At 44.1% G+C, this 20,815-nt stretch overlaps 1 protein-coding gene across 4 annotated transcripts in view; it reads right to left on the minus strand.

Moving 5' to 3' along the window:
* The window catches only part of KANK4 (KN motif and ankyrin repeat domains 4), a 63,872-nt gene that overhangs the window by 29,993 nt on the left and 13,064 nt on the right, over window positions 1-20,815 (minus strand). For 2 of the 4 annotated variants that reach the window (XM_081193679.1, XM_081193675.1), the window contains exon 1: window positions 12,600-13,884. The exons of 1 other annotated variant lie outside the window; for it this stretch is intronic. The gene's annotated coding sequence lies outside the window, so the exon portion shown is untranslated. Of the gene's footprint in view, window positions 1-800; window positions 820-12,599; window positions 13,885-20,815 lie in introns of those variants that run through there. One more of the 4 variants, XM_081193677.1, reaches the window with a different exon arrangement.

Below are 20,815 nucleotides of genomic sequence, written 5' to 3' on the forward strand. Positions count from 1 at the left end.
CAACTTGCGCCAGAACCTGAGCACAAGGCAGAAAGGAACATGCAAAACCATCCCTTCAAAGCAACAGAAACCCATTTCACAGGAGGTAAAGTGGTGAAGCTAAAATAACTTGTCCCAGAACCCAAGTCCAATGGCAGAGATGGGCTCTGATCTCCAACACACAAATACAATCACAGTATCTCTCTATCTCTCTCATGATCACCCCCAAACTCTGTTTCTCACATACCCAACTGCCAAACTCCCTGATGCCAAACAAACAAAATCAAGTTTGTTCATGCTACTAAATAAAAGTAACAACCACATTTGCATTTTAAAGTCACACTGACTACACTTTTGGGGGTTGTATTTTTAAATAGTGTGAATGGAAAGCAAAGTGAAACAGCTTTGATTGTCTTATGCTACAATATCATGGGTGATTCTGAGTGTTACCGGATGCCACAGCAAAGATGGTTGTTTGCGTAGAAGTGAATTGGGAGCCCAAGAGTTTATTCAATGCACTGACCACCATACATTGCTAGTTTCAGCTTTCAACAGCCCCAGCCAGCATGGCCAAGTGCTGGGCTGGGGGAAGCTGCAGTCTATAACAGTACCTGGAAGGCACCATACCTAGTAGAGATGCTAAATAATAACAGCAGTGTCCCATTCTGAAGAGGTTATTTTGGCTGAGGCTTCATATCTTCCTTGTTATACCATCAGTCTACAGAGAACCAGTGAAGACATTGAATCTGTGCAGAAGGACCAGAAAAATCAGCAATGCATCTGTTGTCATTACTGAGCATTCAGCAAGATTGATTTTATACCTCAGCTGCAGTTCAATGAGTAGCATCTGTAAGAGCAGGCAGAAGTGGGAGGAAAGCCCTTTCCAGAGTGATCCTGTGGTTTAAGGAGACCCACTTAAAACCCTGCTGACTAGTTGTTCACTAGCCACCTCTTGACTAGTTGTAAGCAAGGAGGCAGGCAGGCAGGTGGGGTGGAGAGTTGGCTGAGGTTGGTGGGGCAGGGTCCCCATTAACTCTGCCAGTGATGGCAGCTGTCGCTTACAGCAGTGAGAGGTAGTAGGGAGAAAGGGGTACTGTGCCACACTGCTGCCCCTGAGCAAGAGTGGGCTCTGCCAAACCACAAAACAGGCCAGATTAACAAAATCAAGGAAAACATGAACATGCCTTATCTGAGACCCAAGTTGGACGAAAGACCTGACTATTGGCAACGGAGCTTTGTGTGAGGAAACTGAACAAACAACGTCAAAGTGTCACCACACCGCTTCCAAGCTGCAAAGCACACTCAAGTCAGCTGCCAGTTTTTGAGGCTTATTGTTGGGGTCGGTGGGGGAGATCTCATTAGAAGGGGAAAGATTTCATAATAGCTAATAAAACTCGCCAAGGTCTAGATAATGCTTCGATTGTGACCTGAGAGAATATTGCAACAGGAGGTGTGCCAGAGTTCTGTCAAAAGGCTTTCGAGGTGAACCCACAACGTTCTGATTTGGTTATCCAGTCATGTCCTACTTATTTTAAAAGTACACCTCTTTTGGATCACGAAAAGGTCGTGGGGGCAGGAAGAGGAGGATTAAGCACCTCCTCCTTTGGTGCCGCTGCTCCGATTAAAATTTGAGCCCTCAAAATTGCTTTGTAGTAGTACAAACGAAAGCAACAAGGGGAATGGCTCTCTCAAGGCATATTGTCATTTTGGATTGAAATTCTAGATGTATTGAAATGTACTGTTGGCTTAATGTAGTCCATCTGGCTACAGGAGCTGAGGTTCAGGGATCCTACAAGAGGAATGTTATAGCTGGACAGGCTCTAGAAAGAAATCTTAGGCGCCTGGAAACACAGCTACCTCAGCCCTTACCCACTTTAATCTGACCTCTCGCCTAGTCCATCCACGATTCCTTGATCTTCTTTCCCTACTGTGAATTCTGCAAGGAGATACACACATAGCACCAAGTGTGAGTGCACATTTGCAGATTGATCATTGTCTATTTTGCGAGATGAATTACTTAAGTAAAAAAACCAAACCCACACAAACAAATAGAAAGCCAGCGGCCAAAACACTTGACGTTTATAACTAAACTCAGCAATCCTAACCTGACCTAAATGGCCGACTGAGCTTTAGGCTGGGTCAGGTACACCCATCCCATGGAGGATTAAGATGCTGAATCAACAAATTCCCTTCAGGAGCAGGATTGCGGCATCTCAACAGGAGCTAATTAAGAACTCCTTCCTTGTGGGCATCAACTAGTGAGCTGGCAGTGGAAGGACCCCATGGTCTCCTTTATGCTAACCATGCCTTCTGTCATGAAATAGCATTTACACCCTCATCCTCCTTTGCCAGCTATCCATGTGTGATCTAGCATCTCCTGTTTAAAGGCTCTCCAAAGAGCTGGTCTAGGTAGGTGGTCCAGATGAACACAGAGCAGCGAAGCAGAATTGTCAGCAAAAGCCACCTATCAAATGTAAATGCAGACTCTGGGGGAATATATGCAGTACATACTTTTGAAATCTGTTTGGATATACAGATGTGTACATAATGAGTTTTCAATCTGTCAAGTGAAGAACAGGGAGAAGAATTAGTTATGCAGGAAAGGACTCAAATGATACAGGATGCATGAAAAATGCACACACTAAGACTAAAGATGGGATTTCATGCAAAGAAGCAAAGTGTTGAGAGCTAGTTTAGGTTTTACAGAAATCTAAAATTGCTGCCTCTAGCCATGCACATTGACTTCAGTGACTACAATTAAAAGCTTGAACTACATGACATTGTGTTACTTCTGCCTGCCTGAACATTTATTGACCTTAACATTTGGGGGGAAATTAATGATTCCCTCCCTTATTCTCATCATGCTATATTTTGCTCGACTAAACTACTTATTATACAGCAAAGGGTTGACTATTAGAATACTGTATACCGTTATATGATTTACATATGGGCCTGGATAGAAAACTGAATGCTTTTTGGTTCCAGTACCTTAAAGGATTATTAGGTTCAACTGACTGCACTGGCCAACAATAACTAGTTTACTTCTACAGATGCTGCATATTCACAGCTATAGAAAATTCACAGAATACCAGACTATTCACTGTGATGTGTACATGCACCTAGAATTTCGAGGGGGAGGAATGGCAGCACAGCATTCAGATAGTAATTTCCCATGCCCTGTGGAAATAGCAAGTACTTTTTCCCAGGGACGCTGCTGTACACTACATGGGGAGACAGCTGTGTGAGATGCTTTTGTGTTTCCATTGGCTGAATGATGGAGGAGCAGCACAGGCTGAAATTCTGCATTGGCATTTGATTAATCACCCTTTTATGTGCTATCCAATAATATGTGCAGAAACATAACAAAATAAAAGATTTAAAACATTTAAATGAAAATATTTTCTCTCTGTATAATAAAAATGTAAGAATGTCATCATGAAGTCTCCATTGGATGATCTGTCGTGCCGCATCACAATCCTGGGTTTGCATGAAGTCTGGGAACAAAAGTCTGGGAAATCAAAGCCATTCACACTCACCCATCAGGCTTGAGAACCTAGGCCAACATTCTCAGTAAATAACACATTGCAAGACCTAGATATCCCACTGCATCCAGAAACCATATGTTGTCAGTTAGCCCAACCATCCTCTCTCATTTGAGTAGCTGTTGTTCAAACCAAGACCTGCAGTGAAGCATCATTTCCTCCCAAGCATGTGGGAGAGAGCTGGGCCACTCTGCACCATCTGCCATTTTAGAATCCCACATTTCAAGTCCTGCCCACCCCCTTCCATACAACAGCATTTTACTGGTCAAATACTGTTCTGGAGCCAGGCAGAGAAAGGTTCTCCAAAGCCTTTAGTATACAGAACTGGAGGCTGGGGCTTTTTATTTATATACTGCTTCATTGCCAAGGTGGTTTGTAAGCAGCTTACAAGTATAAGACCAATGACAAAACACACATAACAGTCTCTCATCTCTGCCGTGCAAAACTGCTTGACTGAGTGACAGCGGTTGCAATCCTTTGAAAGAGGAAGGCTGTCAGCACTGGAGTGAGGGGATATCTCATCTTCTTAACAGTTGGAAGCCTTTACACACTTACACACATACACACACACACACACCAATCCTGTGCCTGCCAGGATCTGACTGTAAAAAGGCATATATCTACCAGCTGTAATGATAAACTCAAACCTCTCAGGTGTTTTGACAGAACTTTGCACATACTTTGCTTTTAAAATCAGATCTCTGTTTCAGTCAAGTGGAACCGTGACACTGCTGGGAGGATCACTAATAATATAAGAGCTGTTTTCTAAAGGCAGTATCAGGTATTCAGGAATATGAAGCAAATCCTTTGGTGCAGAACAACCTCCTCTGGAGCATTTGGATTCAACTTCACAGTGCTGGTCCTTTTTCTTAAACTTCTTATCCATGTAGGAAAGTATTAATTAAATCCTGAGAGGTGAAGAAGTGTACAAACAATGCAGAGGTCAGTCAGCCCGCAACTGAAATTTGCAAAGAGATCATATTTTCCTTTTTCTCTTTAAATGACTTCTGATTTTGAATGCTGTGATAGCTACTATCTTGTCTCCCATCAAAAGAAAGTATTTGCTAAGAGATATGAACTGTTGCTTGGCATTTTCTCCACAGGAGTTCATCTGTCTCTCTCGAGTTGAAAATTTGCAATCAGCGTAATGAAAGCTTTATTTGTCCCTTTAAGCTAGGGATAAGGAACTCTTCCAGCTCCAGGTCTGTATTCCCTGATGGGCAATCTTCTGAGGGGCATATCCTAGTGGTAGGTGTGGTCAAAAGCGGGGAAGGCTGTGCCTGTGGCATTATTACAGGTAAGATATATTCAAGCCTGGGGGGGAAAACAACAACCCCACAATTAAGGGCATGTATTGGGAGCAGTGAGGGATATGGCCTGGGGCAGAGGGACGGCCTGGGCAGAGTCAGGAGGGCTGGATTTGGCCCCCAGGCCTAGAGTTCCCCACCCCTACAATAAGGTAACATGAGAGATGGATTTGGTTTTTAAAAACTTATTTATAGATTTACTGAGTAATCTTTTGTATAGGTAAAGGTACCCCTGCCCGTACGGGCCAGTCGTGTCCGACTCTAGGGTTGTGCGCCCATCTCACTTAAGAGGCCGGGGGCCAGCGCTGTCCGGAGACACTTCCGGGTCACGTGGCCAGCGTGACGAAGCTGTTCTGGCGAGCCAGCGCCAGCGCAGCACACGGAAACGCCGTTTACCTTCCCGCTAGAAAGCGGTACCTATTTATCTACTTGCACTTAGGGGTGCTTTCGAACTGCTAGGTGGGCAGGAGCTGGGACCGAAAGATGGGAGCTCACCCCGCTACGGGGATTCGAACCGCCGACCATGCAAGTCCTAGGCACTAAGGTTTTACCCACAGCACCACCCGCGTCCCGTAATCTTATGTATACTTATCCAAAATTAAAACTCATCTGTTCAATGGGACATTGGGGGGGGGGTTGGGGAGCGGGTTATTTATTTATCTACTAGATGTATATACCACACTTCATCATAATAATTTTGGTTCACATAATAATTTTGTTTAGTTTCATAAATATGAAAACACATAGGGTGTTCTTCAGCTAGGGTTTACTCACAGCAGACCCACTGAAATTAAATGAGCATGACTAAGCTAGGGGCATTAATTTTAATAGGTCTACTCTGTATAAAAGTTAGTTTGAATACCACTCATGTGATATTGCAAAACAAACACAGCGTTTCAGAGACTTTAGGCACATTAGTTAAAGCTTCTGCCCATCATAATTTCACCAGTGTTTCAACTTGAGAGTATTTTTATACAGAGCACACACCACAAATTATTCCTTTCTTTTGCCACATAAGGTTAAATACACCACCTCTAATGTTCCAGTTAAACTCTAGACTAACAAAACTCTTGGAGGCATAGAAGGGTTCCTGAATTTGAGACTCCCCCAGGAGACTCCATGCACTGCATGGACTTCGTGCTTTATTAACCCATGAAATAAATTTCCTTGGGCAAAGATGCCCTTTAGTTTCTGCCATTATAAGGAGATTAAACAAAATTAAATAAATCAGATAAACTGTGAGCAATTATTCCATACAAAGTTCTGTGTTAGAAGGCTCACTCTCCTTGACTAATACTGTTCTGAAGTTCCTTGGACTCAGTGCAACAGTTGAGCTGGACTCTAGAGCAAAGGTGACTTGAGAAACCTCCCTCCTATGGCCCCTACTGATATACTAGAGAAGTAAAGGTTTAGAAAGAAACCTCCTTACAGTTATCAGGCAGCTCCTGCAAGATGCTTTCACATGGCTATGAGAAGGCAAATCGTTTGCCGTGTGTACCGTTTTGAGTACTGAACTGTTTGGAAATTAGTCATGAAACATCTGTCACAGCCATGTGCCAGATGGGACACTGATAGTGAGAAGCACTGGGAAGCAAACAATGGAAGAGATTTCCAAGGAATGGAACTGGTGTTGCTTTGATCGGCTACTGCCTGTGTGCTTACTTCCACACTCCTAGTCAACCCACACATTTGCAGCATGTGCAACCTGCACCATGATATTCCTCAGTTGCGACTAGTGACTACACTATTAAACATGACAAGCCAGAGATTTAAAAAAATCAGCCCCTGGTGGTAAGCTATATTTATCACAGGGCACTCCTTAAATTTCTAAATCATTGTTGTTGTTTGTCTATGGACCTTATGAGACTTGGATAAACAAAGCTGGCTGCTGTGTAATTAACTTGGAATACTTTAATGCGAACTCAATTACTTTCAAAATAATTGGCAAAACCTCCACTGAGTCCACAGGCAGTTAAATAGCCATTTAACAAGGTGGCAGTAATGACTATACACAGCCATCCATTTTTGACTTAAAATGCCATTTTCTCCTTATACGTAGGGCTGCTTTGATTGAATGTCTTCTGAGCAGATTCTCAGGCATATAATGCCCCTCTCCAAAATTCTGAGGGGGAAGTGTGGTTAAATGCTTTGTAGAAACAAACAAACAAACCAAACCAACCAAACCCTGACCTATCTCCCATTAGGATATAGTTTGCAGAATCATTTCTATATTTCATTATGTTGCATCCTTTAACAGGTTCTGGCAAAGAGAAAAAGCAAGGCATTTTCTAAAGAGTAAATCATTAACCCACTGAAGTCAACGACAAAGCTCCCATTGACTTCTCTGGGATAAGAACTTGGACGCCAGACAAAGGCAACCTTGCCTCTCCCAAACTAGCTTATCCTTTAGTCATATGTAGCCTTGAGTGCAGGTCAACACCTCCCAACACACCAAATGCTGGGAGAATTATGTTTTTACAAAGCTAGACAAAAATGCTATTTTGTTCACACCATGAATTGATGGCACAGCAGAAGTTCTGTTATGCAGACAACTGGAGAACAACGTCTATAATAAATATGCAACATTGAGTGGTTTCCAATGAGCTTGTTTTGTGTGGTTGATACTTTGATTCTGCTGTCCATCATGCACATTGTTCTATGTCCTACATATGGCAATCCAGCAAAGTTAATCCAACAGGTAGAACAGCCGTCTGTGACCTTGGGCTCTCCACCCCCCAATGTTTCTCACTACAGCTTCCATCATCCTGGCTGTTGGCTTGGGCTGAGGGCGACTGGAGTCCCAAATATCTGGTGGGCACCAAGTTGGGGAACACTTGTCTGGAGTGATCCTCTGTCTGTCCCCATAAACCTCAGGTACAGTATGTGAACACCTTTGCAGAAGTGGCTCCTGCTTTCTATGAAAATTAGTGGTTTGATGGGTATGACTTCATAATTTCCATATTGTGATCGTGGAACAAGACAAAAGCAGAAAGGCATGTTCATCATGTGGAATAGTGGAGGTTGAGGGGGTGGGGAAACAGGCCTGCAAACCTTAACCGTGTGTGTTTGTTTTTTAAGGAGTCACTTGTGACCCAAAAAAGTCTCCACAGATAGTTCAGCCTAGACCTGCGAAGTTATTAAAAACTGAAATGAGTGTTTGATTTAACATGGGCATTTTTTATAACCTCTGCGAATAGGTTTTGAGAATCTAACACCTGTTTCTGCAATCAGCATTTAAATGCTAAGGTGCCTCCATTTGAGCCGGTACTATCACACAGGTTTTAGACTAATTTGTGACCAGAATTAAGTGCCTCGTTTTTAGCTCGCCCTACATGTTTCATGATGATTAATGGCCCAATTGGTTTGGGATGGGAGCCAAATATATCCTGCTCTGCCAAGTGGAGACTGCCACTTAAGGAGGCTGCACTTTGCTTATTCTTTATCGGTATTCGACTCACCAGCCGACATTTCCTTGTCTTGTAACCAAAATGGTGTCAAACAGACATCACCAAGAGATAAAGGTTAAAAGACAAAACCCAGCCCACACCAAATATCAGCAAAGGTCACTTCCTAATGACCGTCCTCAGTGAACATTCGTTCTGATGTGTTTACAGTAATGTTATATGACACATGACAAAGCCTGTGTGGTGTAGTGGTTAAAGTGTTGGACAAGGACCTGGGAGACCAGGGTTCAAATCCCCACTCAGCCATGAAGCTCATTGGATGACCTTGGGCCAGTCATTGCCTCTCAGCTGACCTACTTCACAGGGTTGTTGTGGGGAGTTAATTGCAGAGGGGGAGAACCAGGTATGCCACCTTGAGCTCCTAGAATTGTATCAGGGGGAACACTGTACCAGGGAGAATATGAAAACAAGGCAGTGAAGAAGAAAAAAAAATATTGATTTGTAAGCATACTCTTAATCTCTTAATTCTGAGAAATTTCTTAATTCCCCAGAATTATGTTGGTCCTACACAATGCTTTGAAGTAAATTGTTTATTCCCTCATTTGGCAGATAACCGCACCTAAATATTTTGGCTGAACAGGCTCTCATAGGCCCGAGAGTGTGGGAGGTAAACCTTTCGTAGGAATCTGAATTTCTCAACTCTGAACTCTACAGAATGTAGTGACCCAATTCGGACTTCGTGTGCTTCAGTTCTGCTCTCCTCAGTTTGTTCACACCCACCCGGGCTCACTTGTACAAACAAGTCTCTAGGCAATCTAACCAAACTACTTCTCTCACAAACAAGAGAAAGGAGGGGGGAATGGTACAGTCATTCCACTTCTAAACGCTGCAATATAGCAATGAAAGGCAGCGAGACAAGTACTCTCTATTCATAAGCATGCATTTAGGTTTTGGACTACAGATTATTTGCCAACTATATTTTTATGAAGCCGTTTTGAGTCCTGTGGAGACTTCTTGACTTCAGAGAAGGAATGGAAGAGCGGAACCTGATTCTGTGGAGGGACCCAGTGGTCTGGGAGGTGCTGACCCATATCGTGAAGAGGCACTTGTTCAGAGAAAGCACACACCCAAGCGTTGAGGAAGAGCCGCCTAACTAGGCCTCAGCTCCACTTGCGGCCAGTGAAGTGCTTCCCATCCCCAAGGAAGCCCCTGAGCCTAGAGTGGATAGTGAGCTGTCAACTGCTCCCATCTCCAAGAATGCATCACTGGTTGCACCAGCGCAAATGGACCCAGCCTTCTGACAGAAGTGCCCGCTTGCTGGCCTGATCCCATGCCTCAGTATGTAAAACACATAAATGGCTGTGCCTACCCCACTCTCCAAAAGCAGAGCTCAGGAGGCATGCCAAGAGATGGGATGGTGTCTTTGTAATTTATGACAATCTTTGTAACTTAGAACTCTGATTTAAGCGGCTGATTTGCACACCTTGTAATCAGTTTTAGAAAATGAGCTATGAAAGCTAGGAGCTAAATGGCACCCTAAACCTGGGTTATGGGCGCAACAACGGAATGTCTAGGCACACTTTTTTTATATAACAAGAATACAAAGCTGAAAATGAACTGCAGCTAAAATATTATGTTCACTTTTCACATGGTCTAGTCCTTCCCCTGCCCACCCCCCTAATATTCTTAGGAGGGTCTCTTGTCCAGTCTTCAGAGAGTAGCTGGAAGCGGGGAGGCAGAAAAAGGTCCTCCTTTCCTTCCACTCTGCAGTTTTATTCTGAAATCTTAAGCGCAGTACTGCGCCCAGAGCTCAGAAACTGCTCGCATTAATGAAATTCCCTGTCGCAAAATGCTCCTAGAACAATGGGAGTTTCAAAACACTGCTGGTGACCTGACCTATGTTTGGACTGTGCAGCGCGGCCATCTTTGGAATAACACCCTTAGTAGTAACCAAGCCAAGAGTCATAGGCGCCGACTCCATGGGGCTTGAGGGGGCCCGAGCCCCCTCAAAAATTCGTTTGGGGGGGCTCTGCCCCCCCAATAATCTCCAGCGCCCCTCCAGCAGAGCGCCATCGCCGCCCGTCCCCCAGCCCAAAATGCACAGGGTCGGGCTGCATGCCTCCTGCCCTCCCTCCCGAGCAAAAGCTCCACCCAATTTCCGCTCCGGAGCTGATTAATAGGCGCAGCACGCTCTCCCCTATTTGCTCACGAGGAGGCGGCGCCACTTTATTTGCATATTCATGAGCTTATTTATTATTCATGAGCTTTCCCGGGGCGCCCCCCCCCCAATATTTTTTATAAGTCCGCGTCCCTGCCAAGAGTCCCAAGTCTTGGTTGACTAGTGGGAGCCTGGACAGTTTGGAACAACAGCACTAAATCAAGGGTGGGGAACCTCATGCCCAGAGGCCAATGTGGCCCACCAGACCTATCGCTGTAGCCCTCAGGAATCTTCCCAGGCCGTGTCTCCTGTCAGGCCTCATACAGTCTCTACAGGCCAGGTGCTTACCAGCCCTACAATAAACCCTCTTTGAGTACTTTTGCCTGGCTGGGATGCGTCCCTGAACTGCGCATATGCCTATTGCTTGGGAGATACGTGTATACGGGTGTGAGTATAGAAATACCTGAATTTCACATAGCTGGAATGCAGCCTATGGCAGAAAGATAAGAGTCACATCCAGTGTTCCATCTACTTTTATCTCAAAACAGGCCCTCAAGCTGGACAGAGCGGCTTGCAGGACCATATGCAGCCCTCAGGCCTGAGTTTAGCCGCCCTTGCTTTAAAAGGTAAAATATCTGGAAACTCAAGGAAGCTTTTCCTTCTCCTGCAGCAATAGCTAGCTATTTAAGAACATCTTTTTTTGTTTTCCTTCCGTATTCCATTCTTTAAAAGGAAGCGTGTGCTTCCCTTGCCCCACCAGTGCAGGAGCGCACATCTCTTGTTTCAACAATAAATAAATTAGTAAAAGAGGAATCAGGCTTCCGCGAAACAGCCGTAATACTAAGAGGAAACTTGCCATCCCTCTGCACATCTGCAGAATACATTAGGCTGGGAAAAGAAACCCCTTGGTTTTGGACAAAGGAGTTAAAAAGAGAACCGGAAGGGAATTGTGAATCCCTTGGCACCTGTCTGTTCTTTGTATGAAGTATCAGGTATGTAAGTTGCTCTCTGCCCCTGGAACAGGTAACCTATACGTTAACATAAATAAATGCCAGGATGCTATCAGGAGGGAAGAACTGAGGAGGCGTGTCTGACCATCAATAGTTGTAAGAGTTTGCTATCCATGAATGAATCCAATCACACAATACCTGTGCTTTCAATTCAAATAAAACAGCAATTACATCAAGGCAAGGGGATTGTGAGGTTGTTTCTGACATGTCTATGATTCTATGTCAAAAATTAGGACATGTGATGTAGCCCCGACTCTAGAAATTATTTAAATCAGATACTCTTCTGGAGCCTTCCCAACACAAAATCACTGGTATTCTAAATACAACAGAACCTGCGCCTCTCCCCACAACTAGACACTTTAAAGACGCACAAGTCAAATGGGTGGGGTGACTTGCTGAGGAGAAAGCACTCTGTGCTTGCTCAGGAGCACTCTTTCTATCTTTCTCCTTTCATGCATCTGAGGTCTGAGTCCCTACTCTGTTTAAACCGATCGGGAGGAGAACCCGAATCGCACCAGCAGACAAACGAGCTGAGCAAGGTAAAAAAGAAAGGCACCGACAACGGGAGATCTGCTGAACTCAGCAAGTGACAAGGAGGACCCATCAGTGGCGCTGAGCTGCGCTTCTCTTAAAGTGCCGGGCTTTTCCTGTCCTTGGTTTTCAACACGGCAGGGACAGATTACATTTCTTCCCTTTGAGCATGATCCTGTAGGGGGCAGCCGCTCCATGCCAGGAAGCGAGCACTTTGGGAAGCAGCAAACTGCCCAAGGAAAAAGAGTCCTTATCATCACCATTCATCATGATGATGATGATGATGATGATGATGATAATAATAATAATAATAATATAATAGAGCCTCAGTTCGCATTTCTCCGGATAAACCGACTCGAAGCTGCGTTCTCGCGCTGCGCAGCTTCAGTCCCGCCACCATCGACTCTCCCCCAAATTTCTTCGCCGCACCCACACCCCCTTTGAGCCTCTTGCTCTCTCTCTCCCATCCTTATTTCTGGCCAGCCTGTTCTAAGATCGGAATATCCCGGTCTCTTGGCGATCGAGCCCCGGGAGCAAAATGTTTTTTAAAGTCCCATTGGTCCTTTGCAATGGGGAGGCGGCAGCAGCAGCAGCAGCGGCAGCCCAGACCTTGAGCTCTGCCGGCGCGGAAGCGAAGGCGCACAAAGAAGGAGGCAAGTTTCCTTTACCTGGGCCCCGTGGCTGGGACTGCAGCTGGCCGGAGTGAGCCCCCCGGCCGCGCCGAGGAGGTGTCCGCCCGGGACTCCTTTGCCCTCCTGCGCCGGCCGGGGTTGGGGCGGCTGCTGCTCCTGCAGCTCGCTTCCCTGGGCCGGCTGCACAGCGCTCTCTGGAGTCCGGCGAGGCGCTGGAGAAGCAAGCGGGGCTTCTTTGCAGAGTTTATGAGCCTCCTCGCTCGCTGCAGGGGAAAATCTGCCCACAATGCTCTGGCGTTGCAAAAGAGAGAGAGAGAGAAGCTGCCCCCTCCCCTGCGCTGCTTCGGCTGGCGCGCACAGAGAGCCACCTCTCGTGATCACGTTAAAAGGAAGCATTCGAGTGTCCTATATGTGTGCACGCATCTCCTTCGTGGCCGTTGGGCTTACGTGTGCTTATTTCGAAGTGAGCCCCGCGAAAAGCCGTGAGAGCAAAGGTAGTTAGGGCAGAGTTATTGGGGCGGGGCGGGCTTCGCAGATCGTTCCCTCTGACCTTTCCTTTTCTTTCTAGCCCGCCCTTCTTCACCCCAAGGACTTCAGGGTCGCCTCTTCATTCCTCGCATTTTTAACCCTGTTCCAACAACAACCTTGTGATGTAGGGCAGGCAGAGAGACGGTGACCGAGCCAAGGTCATCCAGTGGTTTTTGCGCCTAAGGGGGTTTGAACCGCATTGCTGCCCTTTCTTCCTGCTCGTTTTCAAAGTGCATTCTGGAGATAATTTCTATCTAAAGGCTGTAATTTGCATGCAAAGGTTCGGAATACTTCAAACGGTGACCGTGACTGCAGGCTTTAATTGCAGCAAGCAGAGCTCTATTGTGATCCAGAAGTCAATTGTCTGGAATACAGTGCTGGGGTTCATTCTTGGAAGGTGTAATAAATATAATGACAATGCTTTTGAGCATGAACAGTGCCCATATCTAGGTCCACCTCCTTTGGGATTTTCACACACCTTTTCATATAGTATGTGAACTGGCTTCTTGCCAGCAACAGTGGAAATTAAACCAGTTAATATCTTTTATGGGACAGACATCTTTTGGCATCTACGTATGCAAGTTTTGAAGTTACAGAAGACTTCAGCAAACAAGATTTTTCTCATATTGTATATATATTCCATCTGAAACAATATGCTCACGGATAAGCGCTTCTTAGAACAATAGTGCCTTAACCGTGTCACTACCAGCTTCAAAGCTCATAATCCGGCCAGAGCAGGGAAACTTGATATCTGTGTATGTAAATAATTGGAGAGGATAAAATATGTCTGAGAAAATTTCAAATCTCACCTTTATACAGTACATGGATGTGTTTCCAATAGGCAGGAGTCCATGCTCAGCCATGAAGCTCATTGGGTGACTACGTCCAGTGTCCTTTTTGCAGCCAAAAGTACTTCACAGGGTTGTTGTGAGGATCTCTCTCTCTCTCTCTCTCTCTCTCTCTCTCTGTGTGTGTGTGTGTGTGTGTGTATGTATGTGTCATTGTGCAGGAATAATGGGATATGTACAGAACACAATGTACTTTTTTCAAGATTTGGTTTTTTGAAAAACTGAGTTAGGTTGCAGTCCTGTACACATTATACTTTGAAGTGTGTCCTATTGAATGTAGTAGGATTGGCTTCTGAGTAGACATACACAGGACAGTGCTCTAAGTACATTGTTGTCAAGCTGAGGGTTTGCACATGCTAAAAGGGCATTCAAAGCACATTATTTCCCTCAAATAATTTTGGGCACTGTTGTTTGTTATGAGTTTCTGCTAATTGTAACCCAGACTGCGTTCAGTCCACACTTACTTCATTATCCTGAAATTATCCTTACCTGATAATTTCCAGGTTTAATGTAATCTTTCCAGGATCTAAATGCCGCTTCTGGGAATCTAGTGGAAGTTTGACACTTTTTTCTGTGTTATTTGTTTGATCCGTTTGCAACCTTGTTAACTTGGAAAATCCTTGAAGTTTTGCAGTGCAGTATCACATGATGAAAGTTGGGGAGGTATTCTAACGTTGCATTCTTTCCTGCCATTTAAAACTTAGTCTGACATGGTAAATCAGAAAACCACAGTTCTGTAACTCAACAGGTACTGCAGTGTAAAAAGAACATGAGAAATCAAGACAGAAGCTCTAGCGTTATAGCCAATCTGAATGCAGCATTCCAGGAACCCTTAACAAACTACAATGCCCAAAATTCTTTGAGGGAGGAAGTGGGTTTTGAATGTGCTTTAAAGGTGTAGTTTGCACACAGCCATTCACTGATGAATGTTGCAGAATAAAACTACAATGGATGCTGACCCTACACTAGAAATATGCTTCTACTGTGGTTATGACCAATTAAGTATATGACTATTCTTATTTATTTTATATATATATGAAAATGTATAAACTGCTTGTTCATAAAAATATCCCAGAATACAGTAGAATGCCCAAAGAAGCCTGTGAAACAACAAGCTTTGTTAATACATGGTAGGTGAAGTAGCACCATCCATTTCAAGGAAGCTTTCATAGAATTGCATGACCCATGTAAGGTCACAATGTTGTCATTTCATAAGTATTGTGCCACGTACCAGAAAAGTGGTTGGTGCAAAAGCTCAATGCCATGGTGTATTAGCCCAGCACATCTTTGGGCCCCAATACATGCATGCCATGACTAGGAAGCTTAGAGCCAGCACATGCAGCTGCCATTGTGGTGAGCAATGGGCCATCTGAACTCCCTTTCCATGTGCCGAACTAGAATTCCAGAAGTCATTGCAAGACAGTCCTCTCAATGTTGAGGAAATATCCAGATATTTGCCTAGCTATGTCCTTTCTCCATGAGCAGAGGGGAGAAGAGAGCTACCACAGATCTTTTCAGTGGCCAGTACCAAACTGTGAGGGGGCGGGGTGGGGTCCTATAAAATGGTCCACACATTTTCCAAGCATCTTTGGATGCCCTCTAGTCTGTCTACCCTTTCAAGTAGCCTCTAGGCTTTAACAGACTAGAACATGGACCCAAGCTATCATTGCCAAATATATGACAAGTGGGAAACATCTTGAGATAGTTGCCTCTTGCCATTTCTAAATCAGTGATTATTTCAGCTGCTGCTGCTTTTGGGTTGTCTTGTGATACGGTTCAAACACACAGAAAACACTTTTTTAAAAAAACTGTCCTACTACTAGGCAATAGTACGCACTTAAATAAATTAGAATATGAAAACAAGCACTGTTTGCACCCAACACAACACACGGTTCACACACTTACACTGAGAATCTGACAAGACATGGCCTTGCTTGGGCTTGTGTTGTTCCAGCAATGCAAATGAGACTGTTAGGTATGCACTCTGTTTTGCTCTTTGGCCTTCTGTCTGCTCCTGGACAGGAGACACTTGGCAGTCGTATAGCAGTGCTCTCATTAATGCAAGATCAGGTTCCCAGACACACCAAGTCCCACTCATCAATCTTTCTCCTTATACTGAAACCAGCAATGCAATGCTACTCCGGTGCTAAGAGCAAGATGCCCTAGAAGGGGGAAATTCATCCTTCCCAACTTGTTTCTCAGCAATAAACTATTTATGGCTAAAAATACGTTTTCTTTTCTCTTCTGGAAATGTGCTCCTGAGTCAATCCACCCAATATAGTTTCACAAGATATATAGCATTAGTTGGCCCAGTTATGCAACAAATTTCCTAGACTTAGGTGTTGCTGGTGTTCTTGCAAATTGAACATGTGAGGTTAGATTGCTATGCAAGCTGCAGGAATCAAAGAGCAAAGCTTAATAAAACAGAAACCAAAGATAGTAGAACCTGAGGCTCTTGAACCTACAACCCTCAGATTGTCATGAACTGGCAGGACAATGGTGAGGAGGAGGAGGAGGAGGAGGAAGAAGAATATCCTGGCAAGGGATGAGGCTGGGACTGGGACAAACCAGAGCAAGCAGGGGATAGGGAAGGAAGGACTGTACTCACAAGGTGATGTAGGACGGCAAGGGGATGGCTGTCAGTGCACAGGAACCGGAGCAGCAGGACCCATCATGAACACAGTGGGCTCTGAAGCGTAGGGAGCAGCAGGAGTGGCGCTGTAGGAGGCTGAGGTAGGCAATAGCCCATAGCCCAGCTCCCTAGTTGGCCAGGTGGGGCTCACTAACTTGGAAGTGTGTGATAGGCTCAGAACAGGTGAGGGTCACCTGCCTCATCAAGCCCAGATGCTGCGATGCTGCAATCAGCATGCAAAGTGCAAAGAAGGAAGCAGAGCTGAGGTGCTGTGTCTGCTCAGCTGCCCATGTTGAGGCACTTTGGCTTGGATGCTCCTGGATTTCTCTGGGATTCTGCTTTGGGTTTGACTCTGAACTGTATGCTGATTGTGGAACTTCAGACTTGGCTACTTGGACCTGGACTGTGGACTTAGCTTGTGTGGCTGCATGACCCCCGGATTTTGGACTTTGGGTGCAACATTTTGACTTGCTGCCAGGTAGGTCAGGGGTTCAAGACACAGATTAAGAGTCTGATGCTTTACCAACTGAGCTATCATTACGCTTTTTTTTAAAATGCAAAAAAGTGAGAGTTTAGGATTAAGAATAAAGTAGCCATTTGCACTAGTTTGGAGGGTTGTTACTGAAGGATTGTCTGACCTAGGTCTGGTTTAAATATAATTCATCAGAAAAAAGGAAAGCAGGGTCATTGAAGTTGTCCATCAACAGCCGGCACCTAGACAACAAACTGAACAGGCAGTCTCTCTCTCTCTCTTTCTCTAGTGGTAGATGCTAATTGTATTCAAATCTGTGTCTTTTTTCCCCCTTAGACATAAATGACCACCCTAGTATTATATTCAGAGAGGAGGAATATTGTCAGTTTGGGAGTAAATCATACAGGGGTTTACTTACCACAGAGAATAACTTGGGATATTCATGTGTTTTTTTTAAAAAAATACAATTAAAAAGCTGTTTCCTTCATTTTTCAAGCTATGAGCAATACACTTGCAATGACCAATGGGCATTTTTCATTTTTTTAAATATACAGCCAATTCCAGATACTTCAGAGGTAGTATGCAAAATAATTTGTGTGGTTTATCTCCAGCTTTTGGCTATCTGAGATTTATATTTATTCAAGGATAAGATCAGAGGATTTGAGCCACCACCTCTGCTGCTTGGTGAACGTGCAAAAAAGGAAAAAGATTATAATCTGAAATGTTAATGGAGAAAACAAAAAGTGAACATTGCTTGAGAAGATATAGTGGATGTTTCATACATCTCAAGCTGGCTGGATTTAACGCTGATTTTCACTTCTAGTCTGGAGAAATAACAGCAACAGAGGTGTAAATTTGAACTGAAGCACTGACAAATATTTGACATCAATAACATTTTCTGACTACACCTACAGTTACTCAGGTTTAGCTGCTGTAAGGCTGTATATGCAATACTGGCTTAAAATGCAGCTAGCCCTTTATTTCACAATTTGGTTGGGGGCAGAGAATGCATCCATACTCCCAACATTAGATTGTGAAGCTCTGTACACACAGTTAGCTACAATCCACATCTGTCCTGGAAAATACTGTGTTCTGATGAATTTCCCCCCAAACCAGCTTTGATCTGATTTGAAAACTTCAGCCACATAAGGACATCCATGCCCATTCTCCACCCACTGGTGTGGGCAGTATTAAGTAGTGGGTGGACATAGCAGACGACACAGAGATTTCTCCATGTAGTTCTTTATAAGTAAGCTGGGACTGAACTGAACAGCAAACAGCTCAGCCGGCCTGCTTTTATAGGCAGCCGGCTGTCAACATTGTACCAACAGCAGCCCAGAGTTTCCCACCTAAATTACCGTATTTTTCGCTCTATAACACGCACCCGACCATAACACGCACATAGTTTTTAGAGGAGGAAAATCCGTAGGCATGCCACTCGTAGGCATTCCCTCCATAACACGCACAGACATTTCCCGTTACTTTTTAGGAGGAAAAAAGTGAGTGTTATGGTGCAAAAAATACGGTAACTTACCTGGACCTGAGTGAAAACTATATACACAATACCCCCTGCTGGCTAGGGTGAGAACTTCAATACATAACAGGCAAACATCAGGTGACTTAGAAATACAACCATACTGACTTCACTGTGTTTTTAGCCAGTAATGTGTGCACAGTCAGCATTTCAAAATAAACTACAGGGTAGATACAGGATAGCTATGGGTTGTGGTTAACATTTATTTTTAATTTTTTAAAAATATTATTTATTTATTAAACTTCTATACCACCCCTCATCCAAAGATCACAAGAACACAAAAATGCATACCATAGTAATCAACAAAAACAAGATTCCTTCTCTCCCCCCTCCCAATTTAAAAGGCCCTAGATTGTTTAATTAGTCAAAGGCCTGAGAGAAGAAGAATGTTTTTGCCTGGCGCTTAAAATTAGGGTTGCCATATGTCCTCTTTTTCATGGGTATGTAAAATGAGAGTCACCATAGTGATCCAGATCTAAAAGTCAGCAAAGGTGTCCCTCTTTTTTTACTCTTCAAAATATGGCAACCCTACCTAAATATACGTAACGAAGCTGCCAGGTGAGCCTCCCTTGGGAGAGCATTCCACAAGTGAGGAGCCACCAGAAAAGGCCCGTTCTTGTGTTTCCACCCTCCAGACTTCTTGTAGAAGAGGCACACAAAGAAGGGCTTCAGATGATGGCCACAGTTTCTGAGTCAGTTCATATGAGGAGAGGCTGCAAAGTAAATGGGTGTGTGTAGCACAGCCTAATTGTCCTTATTTTTCAACGTCCCCAAGATGGGAAGAATAATGCGAGTGATTGTTTTTCTTCTGAAACATGCATTGAGAACTTGCCATGTTGAGCAGATGGGACAGAGAGCGGGAAGGGTGGTGGCAGTACAATACACCTTCTCCCAAGGCCATCCTTACCTTATATTTTATGATAGTTCTAAGATGAGTATTAATCCATGAGTCAGATAAAGCAGTATTTAATCAAACAATGCTAGCAGGCAATGCAATGTGAATTGGAGGTTAAGGCTGAGTCCCACGCCTGCACTTAGGCAGTATTTCACCTTTAATGAGATTACCTTCCAAGACCCCTGGGGCCTAAAGAAATTAGTAGCGTTTAGTGATCTTCTTCAGCGATAGCTCTGTCTTTTGAAAATTAAAATTGATTCTTATTGTCTTGACATGTGAAGATCCAGAATGTGCTCTTTGACCTTGTATGTCTAGGGGAGCTGACAGCAGATGTGGAAGCAAAAGCTCTTATATCACCATGAGCAGATTGTGTGTCCCAGGGCCCCAAACGCAGAGGAGGGTGATAGAAAATGGGTACGCTCTACCAGGTTCTAGGGGAGCGCAGCTTGGGCTGCAAGCCCATTACTGTGAAGAGAAAAATTGAGGCTCAATGGTAAACCTTGCTTGAGAATAAGTATTCAAATTCCCCCCACCCCGTATTTCCAGCATCTTAGCTGGCGGAGAGGGGAGAAGGAAGTTTAAAAAAGAAAGGAAAGGAAGTGGGATGAGGCTGGATGTTTTGAATGTGGGAGGAAAAAGGGAAGGAAGTGGATTGGTTTGGATAGATTGTGCATAAAAAGAAGTAGGGTCCATGTGTAAAGTGGGATGGCCTGCTGTTGTCCTTCAAGCATTGCCTGCATCTGTATGGGGTGTCCAGCTCTTGTGAGATTGTCTGGAGCCAATTTGCTTGCACAATATGCAAGCAACGCAGACATGGCCAGCTACGAATATAATATCAGGCAGTCAGAAATGCAAAGAGCACAAGTAATGGGAACTAAAATAGACTAATCAATCCTTCCGTTTTTCAAATAGACAAGGATTGGAAGGGTGCCTTTGTCTGTTTAACTGCTGTTTTTGTTCCACACAATCATTTTCCTCTATAATGCACTGACATGAAGAATGTGCTTTTCCCATCACAAATGCAGTTAGGAGCAAACCTGATCTATTTTTGCTTTAAAAGTTGTGTTTGAGGGCCATTCAAATCAAAGTCGGGTAGGTTATAAAAAGAAAGAAAGCCAAAATAATATACACTGAAAAGAGAGCTTCTGACTATCATATTTAGAGCTAATACTTTTTCTTACTCCACGTCACATTGGCAGGTAACCCTGAAGGATTTTCAGTTTGACTTGCTTATTTGAATATCTGGTAATATTTAATTTGTAGGATAATGCTTTCTTGGCACATCTGTGTTCTCTCTCTGACTCTGGAAGACTGTGGTCTGTATGTGTAAGTGGATTTAGGAG

This window comes from Podarcis bocagei (genome assembly GCF_964188305.1).
Source record: "Podarcis bocagei genome assembly, chromosome: 5".
Lineage (NCBI taxonomy): Eukaryota > Metazoa > Chordata > Lepidosauria > Squamata > Lacertidae > Podarcis > Podarcis bocagei.